The sequence below is a fragment of the Podarcis vaucheri genome (genome assembly GCF_965113315.1).
Source record: "Podarcis vaucheri genome assembly, chromosome: 1".
Lineage (NCBI taxonomy): Eukaryota > Metazoa > Chordata > Lepidosauria > Squamata > Lacertidae > Podarcis > Podarcis vaucheri.
In genome coordinates, this window is record NC_138759.1 from 49,712,005 (window position 1) to 49,725,878 (window position 13,874).

General features: G+C 43.6%; 2 protein-coding genes and 1 long non-coding RNA gene across 4 annotated transcripts in view; 2 read left to right on the plus strand and 1 right to left on the minus strand.

Moving 5' to 3' along the window:
- The first annotated feature begins 187 nt into the window (after positions 1-187).
- LOC309535062 lies at positions 188-7,124 on the plus strand. The gene is made up of 3 exons (XR_014221000.1): positions 188-576; positions 3,404-3,482; positions 5,594-7,124. It is a non-coding gene; the product is annotated as an uncharacterized lncRNA (long non-coding RNA).
- Positions 3,570-13,874, minus strand: part of RAD51B (RAD51 paralog B) — a 400,405-nt gene continuing 390,100 nt past the window's right edge. Inside the window, exons 12-13 of one of the 2 annotated variants that reach the window (XR_014220569.1) lie at positions 9,846-9,902; positions 3,570-3,599 (exon numbers count right to left, since the gene is read on the minus strand). The gene's annotated coding sequence lies outside the window, so the exon portion shown is untranslated. Of the gene's footprint in view, positions 3,600-9,798; positions 9,903-13,874 lie in introns of those variants that run through there. The other variant, XR_014220570.1, reaches the window with a different exon arrangement.
- LOC309534852 (uncharacterized protein) overlaps positions 7,924-13,874 on the plus strand; it is a 250,741-nt gene continuing 244,790 nt past the window's right edge. The window contains exons 1-2 of the transcript XR_014220875.1: positions 7,924-9,568; positions 9,797-9,904. The gene's annotated coding sequence lies outside the window, so the exon portion shown is untranslated. The remainder of the gene's footprint in view (positions 9,569-9,796; positions 9,905-13,874) is intronic.

Consider the following 13,874-nt stretch of genomic DNA (forward strand, 5'->3'; position numbering starts at 1 on the left):
GGGATCCTGGGATGTCCCATTTTGGCTCCTGTGAGATTGCAGCCCCCAAAGATGCACGTTTTGGGGGGACTTGTAGAGCCAGTTGCAGCATCAGGGGCACAGGGGGACGCTTCTCGGCCCACCAGCCCTTGCTCTCAGCACACTCATGGTGCGCAGGACACAGCAGATGTGCCAAGCGAGGCAGGGAAAAAGGAGCTGCCAGACTCCTCAGGGTGCAGCCTACGTCCCCCTGTGCCCCTGTGAACTCAGTGCGCCAGCCGCCTCAACATGGTGGTGAGGAAGCACCAAGGGTGAGGCAGTGAGTGGAGAGGAATGCTCCACAGCAGCACAAACAGCACTTGGCTGTGACAAGTGCCCCGTCATGGCTGGGAGCTAAGCAGCTGCCTACAGGCCCCGAGTGGCAACAGCACTGCCTTGAGAGCTGCTACGTCTGTCCAATGTTGGAAGAAAAGAAGGCAGGATCCAGATCTGGCTCTCTCCACACCTCCTCGCTGCTGACTGGCTGCGTTCCCCACCAGTAGCTGGCTTGAAGGAGAGTGTATCCAATCTCAGCCTCAAGGAAATCTGCCTGCCAGGGTGAGTTGGAGATTCTGGTCTTGGTGACCCCTGGAAGCCCTTCTGCCTCTGTGCTTCTATGAGTCTATTATTCTCTTAGTGCAACTACAGATATGGTCAGGGAGAGGAAGGGGGTACTGGAATAGGCAACGGTATTATCTGAGCGTGTGCAGAAGGCATTTCAGTGCAAGATGCACTTGGGGGGGCACTCTCGTGTGAGTTACATGATCCGCTTGGGAGTGTGGTCCCAAAAGGTGTGTTTCCTGATTTTCTTCTGCAGCATGTTGGAGGGTATGCAAGTGTGTAAAGCAGCACAGGCTTGATCTTACAACCGCTTGGTTGACTAAACTATGTCTGGTCTCTACCAAAGGCTACACTTATTCCCTAGACAACCTTTGTTTTAAATAGGTCTTTAAAACATCCTAAATGAATACCTGCTGTGCTCAGACTGAACGCTAAGGGCAAGAACGGCTGCTGATTTATGGCCTCCCCCACTAAACCATGGGGGTTCTAAAGGAACCCACTGCAGCGTTTAAACAGAGCCAAAGGCGTTGAACACAGTTCTGCAATAACAACAGAGGAAACGGGATTGTGGGTCGGTTGCTGCCAGGCATGATGTGGTTTTATGACGTTTCCTCATGGGTATAACAGAACTCCTATTTGCTGTTGCCGTTTTATGGGGCAGTCTGGGTTGCGCTGGGTTGTTTGCACCGCAGATCTTTTGAATTCCACCACTTCGTTCTCAGGTTCCTTCCTCCACCCCCAACCTCCACTTCTTGATTCTCGAAGTATTATTACCTGCCAATCTTTCTTGAAGCAGTTTCACTCTAAACAATTACTTCATATGAACACTCAGAGGAACGTGAGAGCTCTTGCCCCTTCAATACCTGCTACAAATCAGCCTTTTAGAAAATAGTTTCATCTTATATCCCCTACCACACACTCCTTCTTGCTCAATACACAGAAGTGAAACCTGCAGTTAACTGTCTTAAGATTTTTTTCAACTGTCTGTTTAACATCTGGCTGCCATCTTCACCCCCAGAGCAATCAAAGTGTGCCATAGCAATTGGCATTTCCTCACTTTCTAAAATAATTGGAACCAGAAAAACGATCGTTGGGAAATCTGTAGCCACCCAGATGCTGCTGAACTACAACTCCCATCGTCCCTAAGCATTGGCCATGCTGGCTGAGGCTGATGGGTGTTGGAGTCCACTAACATCTGGAGGGCCATGTTTCACATCCTTGCAGTAAAGTCATTCCTTTTTTAATATAAAAAACTAGCATGATGTGGTACCGACACAGGGGCGAGTGCTTTATGATGTGAACACATTCTTGGGTTTGTCTGTTTGTTTCTATAGCAGTTTTAATTTTCAAAGAGCCGCAGTCTATCACCTTCAGCATTCTTTAGCAATGCTCTGAGAGCAATCACCATTACTTCCCGCTGGGAATTTAATGCAGGTCAAAGCTTAATATTTTCTCTGCTGGGTTGCACTGCTTCTCTCGCACAGTCTGCTTTGCCCTTCAACCAGAAAAAGAAAGCATTAAGAACAAGACAGAGGCATACCATAGTCTTGACTGCATCTTAGAGAAGTACTTTGGCAGGTTTAACAACAGCTCCTATATGCTATAGTTTCAAGAGCACAGGAAAGGTGCAGTGTAGATTTGCTTATGCTCTTTCCATGTAGCACCACTTCACAGGGTTCTTTAAAATGCAGTACAGAACCACAGTATAATTTTTTTTGCAACAGGGATGTTGGAAATAATCTAGTCCAGCCTTTGCCAAGCTGGTGCTCTCCGGGTATTTTGGATCACAACTCCCACCAGCCGCAGCCAGGTCATGGGTCCTCGGAGCTGTAGTCCAGAAATACCTGCAAGGCCGGCAGGTTCTTCGTTCCTGCTTTAAAAGGGCAGTTGTGAGAAATGCTGAAATAATGTACATGAAGCACTTAGTGAAAAATATATAATCTTATTGTTATAATATTTATTGGTGATTAGGTATTTTTATGCCTCCCTTTAACCAAACTCTCAAGGAAGTTTACGAGAAGGAATAAAACAATTAAAAGGCAAGTGCAAAAGAAGCATAATTAACTAAAAGGATACACACCTCAGAGGGAAGCTCATTCCATAGGTGAGAGGCCACCACAGAGAAAGCCCATTCATGGGCTCCTACCCCATAAATATCAGTAGGCATGATATTTTTCTTCCCCACTGGCATTCTGAAGGTGGCATAGGCTGTATAGACACTATGTATTTAAAGCACATGACTTTCCCCGAAGAATCCTGACATAGTTTGTTAAGGGTGTTGATAATTCTAGCACTGTGAGGAGTAAACTACAGTTATCCCCCTATTCTTTGGGGGAAGTCATGTGCTTTAAATGTATGGTGCAGACATAATCATAGGATGGTGCACCACTGACTTTTTCTAAAGGTGTGGATCTGCTAATAGTCAGCTTCACATAAATATTATTCTCCTTTGGCCCTGTGTTGTATTTTTATGGTATGGATGAACCACCAGGCCTTCTGCTCGCCAGAGGAATAAAATTAATTCTACAGTGAACTGCGATGACAAGTTCTTGACAGATTTCTTAATACTAGAAACAAGTGTTCAGTATGTATGACAAATAATTTACTGCCTCTTTTATGTGTAGCAAAATGCTTGCCCTCCTGTTAATGGACTTCATCACTCTTCCTTTGTTTCCTCTCAACCAGTTTTGAATAATGAAGTAATGCTAGTCTGGGTAACTTAATAAAGATATAAGATATGATTTTAACCAGGAAATGCAATGCAATGAAGATCATTCAGAGGCCTGTGTAAAATGTGTCATTGTTTTTTGTCTACATCGTTTAGAAGATTGATGTCAAGTGTTCATGGTTGCAACTGGGATCGGTGTAGGAGTCTGTTCAAGTCTTGCTTGGCTTCAGATGCAGTAAGTTCACAAGATATTTCCCCATTCCCTTTGACTCTCTTACCTTCCATCATCACCCAGAGTAACACAGGGTGTGTTGGATTCTGGGTAGGTTTGTTTGCTGAAGGGCATCTGCAACTGCAAGACATCAAGTAATCTCTTACAGGTGTGAAACAGCTACCACTGGCCAAACACCAGAGAGGCAACACTCATACCACATCAGTCACATTCGCACATTCAGTTATGAGTCATTTGGATGATGAATTCCACAGTAGACTGATGCAGCAGCAGCAACAACAGAATCCTTTAGTGACTTACAGACTAACAAGTTTATTGTGGCATGAGCTTTTGTGGACTAGAGGCCACACTGCCGCTCACCTCATTCACCAGACTTCATCGACAACAAACTTCAAAGGAAGCATTTAGTATGAAATCACAGAACTATAAATTACAGCATATTCTATTCTGTTAAGGCTAAATCAGAAATGTGGGTTTCTTTCCCCACCACCTATGTGTTTAATCAGAACTGCATAGATGGAGAGACAGTATTCAAACCAGGGACTGCTGCTGTAAGTTGGTGTCTCTGTTCATTTCTGGGACAGCAGGGATGGGCTCCCTTTTCATTTCATCACCTTTTCCCTTGTGGCCAACTCTCTGTGGGGCTGCATGCTACTTGTGGTCAGGGCCAAAACAGGCACACATGCATAGCCTGCAGATGTACACAAATGTGTAGACTCTCACCTCCCTTCAGCATGAGCTTATTTCACCCCTCCAAAGCCAGGTCGCTATGAGGGGGAGGCAGCAGACAGATGGGCAAGTTATATCTGGCCCTGGGGCTCCTGCTTCTCCACTCCTGTTGTCCACATTTGAGTTTTGCATGGAAATGACACAGCTCAGACAAACTGCTATCGCTTATATTTCATGGCCTTTAACCCCAGTATTTACCATTTGTGTCTCCCCCTTCCCCCATATGCATATCTGTGTATGTCTGCCAACACTCCACACATCTGAGAAACAGGGCTCTGTTCTTAAAAGCCTATACTCTAATAAATCTGCAAGTCCTTAAGGTGCCACAAGACTCTTTGTTGAGTGTTGAGCTATCAAATGACAAATATGTGAGTCAGCTCTTGTTATGAGGACAGATAAAAGACTTTATATAACCTTGCAGATATATTCCTTACCCTAACCACGACTAATGTTTCAAGTATTCATATTTTCCCCCAGTCTGTCTTGAATACGGATGACAACCCTACAGCAGAAGCCGCCTTCTATCTAGCAAATGTATAGTGACCTGAGAAGGAGGAGGAAGGGTTGGCGTGAGAAAGAGAGAGATGAAAAGGGGAGGAGGTGGGAAGGTAGAAGTTGGTAGTCCTGAGAAGTATGTCCTACATTCAGCCGATCATAATCTATATTGGATCTGATCTATTTCCTGGATATTAACACCAGGTGGGGCATGCCACCACATGACACAAATATTTGCCTGCTCTAGCATGCCCTGTTCCCACAGGTTAAGCTCACCCTCCTTGCCATGCAAGGCAGAATCACAAGGCCCCCCCCCCTCAAAAAGCCACAGAGAACTGTATGTTCACCCGGGTGTTTTTAACCACGCACTTCCTCTTATTGGTTTATTTTGTTCCTATGCTGGAGCTGAGGCTTGACTGGTGGATGAGAGCGTGGGGTTTGTGGCACTGACTAAACACACCACTACAGGCAGAGGGCTGCTTCAGCGTGCACGCGCGTGTACACACACAGCTACTGTTGTTTCCCTTGCTTCTAACCCAAGCTGCAGCTGTCCCAGAACAAAACTTTACTGAGAAGAGGCATACCAGGCCAAACCCAAAGTCCCTGTAGCCCATTGCGTTATCCTAGTAGCAGCCTATGGGAAGAAGGCTGCTGGCTTCCAGGAGAGAAATTCCCAGTTGTGCAATGTTATTTTATGGAAAAGGAAAAGAAAACAATTATTTAGCCTGAGGAGAAAAAGAATATATTATGCAAAGTTTATTATAGTTAATTGCAATTTTGGTTGTAGGAAAATTGTAACTAGGTTAAGATGACCTAGAAATGTGCACTTCCTTCCTTATACCAATACTTAGCAGTCAATTAACTAATCCCTGTTGTCTTTGTCCATGGAGTTTTCTTGGCAGGGATACTGGAGTGACTTGCCGGTTCCTGCTCCAGGTGGTCAAAGCTACCAACATGAGTTTGACCAAACTGCGGAAGGCAGTGGAAGACAGGAGTGCCTGGCATGCTCTAGTCCATGGGGTCACGAAGAGTCGGACACGACTAAATGACTAAACAACAACAACAACAACAACTAATCCCTGGTCCAAAGACAATGTCTGTGCCCTTCACAATAGCATGTAATAATCAAGGCTGGCTCTACTATTGGTAGAGTGAAGCAACCACTTCTGGCCGCTGACTTTGAGTGCCATAAAAGGATAGCGAATTGTTAGTGATTTGATTTTTAATGATTGTGTTCTTCCTTCCAGGGAGAGGCATTTGCGGGAGTTTCTGCCTCAGTACCAAAACAACTTGGTTTGCTTAGGTAACTATACAGCTTGATTTGTAAAAGGGGTACGCCAGACAGCAAAATGTCTTGGTCTAGCCCTGTGCACTGATACCAGCATCCTTGGAATCAGATGAAGTCCCTACTTCTTGACTCAAATAGTAGACCTATTCAGCTTTTTAAGATCACCATGTAATAATTGAAGCTCCTCAGAACCGCTGTCCTTTGTATATTTGGCTTGTCATTGCAATCAGCTCAAAGCTCTGCTTAAGCTTTGTAAGGCCCCATCTGAACCGTACATGTAAAGCAGTATCATATTAAAGTCATGGCTTCCCCCCCCGCCCCCCAAAAAAGAATCCTGGGAACTGTAGATTGTTAAGGGTGCTGATAGTTGTTAGGACAGCCCTATTCCCTTCATAGAACTACAATTTCCAGTGTTTCTTGGGGAGAAGAACTGACATCATCCATTTTATGCTAATCAGATTCAGCAGTCCATTTTGCCTTCCATTTGGATATTGGCCAGATATAGATGATGATGATTAATCCTTTTGCTCAGTCCTATTTTTCCAGAAAAAGAGGTGCCGGAACTCACCACGAACGCTTCCATTGTTCTCTTATAATGGCAATGGCGCCCACCTGAGAGATGCTGGAATGGAGTTCTGGTGAGTTCTGGCTGAAAAAAAGGCCCTGCTTTTGCTAGTGCATGCAACCTCATTTCCAGAGCTGGTAACTATAGTTTCCAAGTTTGGATGAAAAGACAAACTATGACTAAGAACAGACTTCCTGCTTTTGATTGATTGCACTGTAAATAGAGGAGCAAAAGTGGTTTTGTGAACAGGCAGAAGACTTGTTCATATTGTGTCTTATCAATCTGAGATATGATCATTTAAATGTGACTGCTGTTAACCGGTTTTGTTATTCTAAGCTGGGCTTGAACTCAGAAGTCACAGATGACTTACAGTAACTCTTCCAACCAGTTCCATCCCTAGCCCAACAATCACACAACCCACCCTCAAAAACCACAGCTTTTTCAGTTGTTCTGTACCATACAGCTAAAAACAACCTTTAAAAAAATAAGACTCAAAACCCAAATAATTTTGCATCTGGAAAAAGATCTGTGTATAAAATAACTCCAGCGAATTAAAAGGAACATCAGACTTCATTCCCCATGTCATTTTACTAATACAGAACTTGCTTTCTAAGAAATAATATTTGTTGTATGATACACTTGTTGTCCATAGTTTTCCTACTGCTTCTTCTGGAATTCTAATCCATGGTCTGAGGAAAATTAGGGCGTTGCACCTATCTACCATTCCCAGCAAGAGGGTGGTAGTGCTGTTGCTGATTCATTGTCTACAGATTCACATCTTCTGCAGCATATAGCTCAAAGAGGTTAGCAGACTGACTTCACACATTGCAGAAGGTAGAAAACTTAAGTATTAAGATAACAGCAGCAAGTGTTGAAATATTCACCACTGTAAACATTATAGAATTATGCAGAGTCTGGAATATGAAACAAATAAACTTCAACTATGTGCATCATTTTCAAAATAACAAAAGGGACTTCCTCTTCTTTTTGAGTGTAATCCAAAATTGCTTCCCTCTATGCAACAGCTTAGGGACGCAGCCTAGGGCTTGCCGATCGAAAGGTCGGCGGTTCGAATCCCTGCGGCGGGGTGCGCTCCCGTCGTTCAGTCCCAGCGCCTGCCAACCTAGCAGTTCGAAAGCACCCCCGGGTGCAAGTAGATAAATAGGGACCGCTTACAAGCGGGAAGGTAAACGGCGTTTCCATGTGCGGCTCTGGTTCGCCAGAGCAGCGATGTCACGCTGGCCACGTGACCCGGAAGTGTCTTCGGACAGCGCTGGCCCCCGGCCTCTTGAGTGAGATGGGCGCACAACCCTAGAGTCTGGCAAGACTGGCCCGTACGGGCAGGGGTACCTTTACCTTTTTATGCAACAGCTTATGAATGACTTTAGTTCCTACTCCAGATCACCAATAGTTACAAATGAAGCGCCCACAATTCAAGCTCAACATACTTAGTGTGTGGAGTGACGAATTCTTGCAATTGAATTTGAAGAAGACAGAGGGAGTTTGTCCTGTAGGTAGCCAATCTTACCACTGGATCTCTCAAAAAGGGGGGAACAGGTAATAAAATGGCAAATGCAAACACAGTAAGTTTGAAGTGATGCTAACAAACCCCCTAAATTCTGATTATGATCACATGACAGAATTTTTTTTGAAGGGAGCTTTAGCATAGTGACTAGCTCAAATATCAACTTATTCATAGACTCCCATCCGCAATGAGATAATGCTAGTCTACTTTACAGTGTTATCGTAGATTACTGAGATAATTATGTGAAGCATACTGAGCTCTCAAAAATCACTATATAAATGTATGTATTATGCAGGAATCTATCCCTTTCCCCCTCTTGATGGCCTATTAGCATAACCTCCCTTAGCTAGGCATTATCCCTAATATGAGGTATTCCCTTTCTCGGGCATTAAGTGTACCTTGCACATTTGAGACCAAAATAGCAGATTCTCTGCTTCCTGATATACACCTTGTGCACTATCAAGTGATCAGGAAAGAAGCAAAACAGGTACTACAAGGGCAATGACAAAGCAAACACCCCTCATAGATAAACTCTAAGTAGACACACCCAAGTCTCCAGGGCTAACAGCCCCATGTAAACTGAGCATTTCAAAATAATGTGCATTTGATCCATGAACAGGCTGATAACCACTATACTTATTTGATCTGTTATATATGATATAGATTCTCCCTCTCTCCCCTGCAGTTTCAGGCTATCTGCAAAAATGTTGACTGAACCTTTGACAGGCCACCATACATGGTGGACAACCTTTCACCTGCACAGCTGCTGATCTTTAATCTGAAACCAGCACAGGCTTGGTAAATGAGGCTGGAAAAAAGGGAAACAGTATGCCCCCCCCTTTTTTGGTAAGGACCTTCAGGCTAGACGTGTGGCTTCCAGAGATTTTGCAGGTGATTGTCCTCCCTCACGCCCAGCAGATAGAGGCTCTTGTGTGCAAGTAAGACAGACATCTTTATGTACGCAAGTAAGAGTACAGGCTTTGGCAGCAGACATAGTGTTCAAGAGTAACAATCCAGGAATCAAGCAAGACATTCAGAACTGGACAGAAGCATCAAAGGGGTCCCAACAGTTTCCACACAGTTGAGGCACAGCGGGCAGAGCCCTGCTCCAACTCCAGTTCCCCCCAATCAGCCTCTCCTCTGTACCTCCTCCTGCATTGGGGCATGCTGACTCAATCCTGTGTGGGAGATTTTTTTGCAGTCAAACCTAACAGTGCATATATATGCTAGTTAGTAAATGAAGGGGTTAAGGGCCACAGAGCTGTAAAATGCTAGAGAGAGGAAATGGCTAGGTCACGCCCCCTCACCTTTGGGGAAGGAAGTTGTTTTGTTTGTTTCCTGTTCCTCTCTCACTCTTCTGTCTGAACTATGTAACTGACCACATGCATGAGGTTGGGGCACCCTAGCTCAGACTCCATGCTTGAAGATACTTTTTAGTTTTTTGTACTGAAGAAGCTTTTAGCTGTGATGTTTCTGCTGTGATTACTGTAAGTAAAGCTTTGAAACTTAGGAAAGTTTGTGGTCTATTCACTCTGAGAAGGGTAGAGGCAGGGGGAAACTGTAAGCACTTAACACTGGGACATTTAAAGGTCTAACAACTTATATTTCCCACACTTTGTAAATGCTGCATAGATTTGTGTTTTAAGCTCTACTGGGGGCTGTTTTGGCTAAGGAGTGAATCAAGCCCCTCCCCCACATTTCTTTTTTAAATTCAGAGGGTGAGCTGGGGGCAAATGTGGAACTTCAGGAATAATTGGTATTCACCAGTTATTTCCCAGTATCCTGGTCCTGGTAGCGCTTCATGGTTCCTGACATTGATTCCTGTAAGTAAAGTAGGGGGACAGATGAGATGGTTAATAGCATACATAAAATATTAGTTCTGACTCTTTCTACATCTGAGTTGTTTCTTTGCAGCCATTTATTTCTTAAACATTTTTGTGTGTAGTAATCATTAGCAAGGAACAGTTTGCAGAAACCCCTTAGAGGGAATGAGGGTGAAGGAAAGAATGAAGTAAACAATACAAAATAAGGAACAGTGAGGAAAAAAGGGAAAAAAATGTTGGCAATGACCTCACGCTAGCTAGCACCACTTGCATGATGTCTAATCGAGAACTGGCTTTAAACAGCAAATATTGTTTTAAAAAAGTTTTTCAATTTCCTGAAATCATGAAGGAATTATTAGGGCATCTTTGCTGCTTTTAAAAATTATTTTTATTTGTAAAAAACTGGCACCAGCACACTTCAAGATATTTTCCCCATGCTGGCGCTGCCCCAGGCTGTTTACAGCAGTTAAGTTCATAACATGGAATAGCGAATTGTTGGAGTGATATTTCCATATAGCAGGAGTGAGGAGACTGAGAGCTTCCACATGTTTCTTGACTCTAACTCCCATCAGCCCTAACCTATTAGTCATATTTAGGGCTGATGAGAGTTTCCTTTATTTTATTTAACAGAATTTGCATACCACTTAATTGTAAATAAAACCTCTTAAGTAGTTCACTACACACACACAAAAACACAAATATATACACATTATAAACTGCATACATTATAAAATAAGTAAATTATAAACTAAAATTACAGCTTAAAATACATACCAACTTTACATGTCTAGGTAGTCTTGCCTAAGCAAAAATGGCAAGACTACAAGCCGGGCATCAACAAGAATATGGTAAAGGCTTAATAGCAACGAGTAGGGAATTCCAAAGTGTAGGAGCTTTCACACTAAAGGCTCGATTCCTTACAATGAACATTATATGGAACTTGTAAAAGTGCCAGTTCTGCAGATTGAAGTGGTCAAGTGGCACATATCTGGTTAGGTGATCTTGCAAGTAAGCAGATACCAAGCTGTTACGAGCTTTATGTACTGATTGTAACACCATGAGTCTGGCCTGGTAACAAATCATCAACCAGTGCAAGAATCTGAGGAGGGATGTTATATGCTCTCAGGGTCCCACTCCTGTCAGCGATGAAGCTGTAGCACTAACAACAGTTTCCAGACTCAAGTGCAAGGGAAGCCCCACAGAGAGTTGGGATTCAGCAACATCTGGAAGACCACAGATTGTCCATCTCTGCCTCACACACCCACATTCTGTGCTGCAACCCAATAGCAATCACTGCACTAGTTAAGGAAATAACTGCATTTTCTCTAGTGGAAAATCACAAACGCCATTGGGAAAATGAGGCAACAGAAGCAGAGCTTGAAGGGAAAGTGTCTAGATGGCCCACAGCAAATGGGTCACAACTGCATTTAACATTCTAAAACATGGTTATTTGAAAGGCCTGTAAGAAAAAGAAATAGTTTAACATTATTAAAATAAACAGGCTTGAGGAATTCTGCAAGATGGAATTTTTTTGTTGCCTGCTCTTCAACGCACCTACCATGATCACCATTCCTTGGCATCAACTCTGTTGCTTCCATGTACATACCTCAATAATTTCAGGTTTTTGTGCTGTTGGCATATTTTAAGCAGTGCAACACACACTGGTTGTTGAAGGACATACTAAACGTCTACATAGTTTACCGGAATAGGGATAAAAATGAAATTATTTCTTAAAGGGGGCAATCACTTTTTAAAACAACAACAGACTTTTAAGTTCTTATGTGCAAAATGTCTTACAGTCCTTAATCCTTTGTAGATGTAATCGCCATTCAACCTTTATAAGCAATGTACCACCAGTCTGCAGTGTCTTTATGAAATACAGTTTCTTTACACATATTTCACATACCAAGCCCACAGCAAAATGAACTTTTTCTTGTTGCTTGCATCAGGCCAACAGTAATCGCTACCCCAAAAGCTGCTGGGCAGAGATTCTTACGTTTTGCTGATGTCTTGCCATTATCAAGCAAACCAGGCCACGTTCAGCCTTTTGTTTCTTCAGTGACCCACCCCCAGTGAGCCCAGTTGCCAGGCTGGCTTCATGAGGAAACGATTCTGTGATTGTTTCCAGCCCTTGCTAAATTCATGAATCTATGAGTTTGCTCAAATTCTTAGCCAGTGTTTTCCAAAGTGGGCAATACCGTTCCCTGGGGAGCGCTGGAAAGATCCAGGGGTGCAGTTGGGGGATGTTGAATAAAAATAAGGGGGCAGTGGAAGCATAAAGAAAAAAGAAGAAATTGAAAAACTGTTCATGCATGTTTCATCTGTTGTGTAATGACGCTTACTGCCAGGTCAGACGCTGTTGCAGGATGCAACAATGCCTCTCCTGGATCTGGCAAGGGAATTTCCCATGCTTGGGTGAACGCTTTTCAGCTTCACTCAGGTCTGGGAAGTGGATCACAGCTTGCCTGCCTATTTGACCAATGCCGCTTTGCATAAACAAGATAGATTCCAAGGGGGCCATGAGTATTATTATTTTTTCTGAAAAGTGGGCGGTAAGCCAAATAAAATTGGGAAACTCTGTTCTAACCCTTCACTGAGTGTAGAAATGGCCAGGGTGGGGGGTTTGCCCCCTCCCCCAACTCATAATAGTAGTAGTAGTTATAATAATAATAATAATAATAATTTATTTATACCCTCCCCCATCTGGCTGGGCTTCCCCAACCACACTGGGCAGCTTCCAACCAAATATTAAAATACAGTAATGGATCAAACATTAAAAGCTTCCCTAAACAGGGCTGCCTTCAGATGTCTTCTAAAAGTCAGGTAGTTGTTCATTTCCTTGACATCTGGTGGGAGGGCGTTCCACAGGGCAGGCGCCACTACCGAGAAGGCCCTCTGCCTGGCTCCCTGTAACTTGGCTTCTCCGCCAGAAGGAAGACAGCATAAAGTGTAATTTCCCAAGAACTTGGCAAAGCTTTTTCAAACCCTGAGTCAGGGATCAGTGAGTGCTCTTCCAACATTCCAGTTGATGCAATGTTACATTGAAAAGGCCAAGTATACCTATCCCTTTGCAGGCAGCAGATGAACTCAATAATAAGAGAGCACAATACAATCCTCTAGCCCAAACCTAGCAGCAAAGGTGCTAGAAAAGTGAGCAAATGTTTATCAAGGAGCAATGGCAAACCACACCAGTTTGTGTGGTGAGTGAGCAGCACACTTTTATATGTATCTCACTTGCAAGTGGTAAGATTGCAGGAACCAGCTTGTTTTTCAAGGAGGAAGTGGGTAGATATTGTCGTAATTAGAGTACATGTTTCTTCTTGTGGATACATAACCCATTCTGCTTGTTAAGAATTTTGTTCGGGTTCAATTATTACAAGAGCAGAGGTGTGTTAGGTTTGTTCCAGTGCCCTAGGTAAATTATTATCATGCCTATTGCAGCTTTTTCCATGCCCATTGCAATATTAGTATTGAATGTTTCCTAGTTCCAGGAATTTAGCTGGGGTTTAGCAGTCTCAATGCAACTAGTGGTGGGGAAAGGGGATTTTAGGAACAGACAGTGAGATTTCCAGGAAGGTTTGGAGTACTGATAGTTGTTTCTTTTTAAAACAATTACTGATTTGTGCTGGGGCATGGCTGGGATCCAAAGGATCACACATCCCCCCTGTCCCCTAGCAACCCTGCAAACGAGAGGAAAATGCAGACATGCTTTTGGGCCCTACCTCAGGAAAAGAGCCTGGGCTTTGCAAGCCAAAGGTCCCAGATTCAGTGCCCTGCAAGGCCAGTGAAAGGTTCAGCTGGAAGCTGATGTGAAAGCCATCAAAGGTCGTAAGAAGATCCTGCTGGGTCCTGTTCTGCAAGCAGGACACAAGAGCACTCTCCCCTCCTGTGGTTTCCAGCAGCTGATGTTTAGAAGGATGTTGCTTTGGACTATTGTGGCAGAGCCATCATGGTTAATAGCCTTTGACTA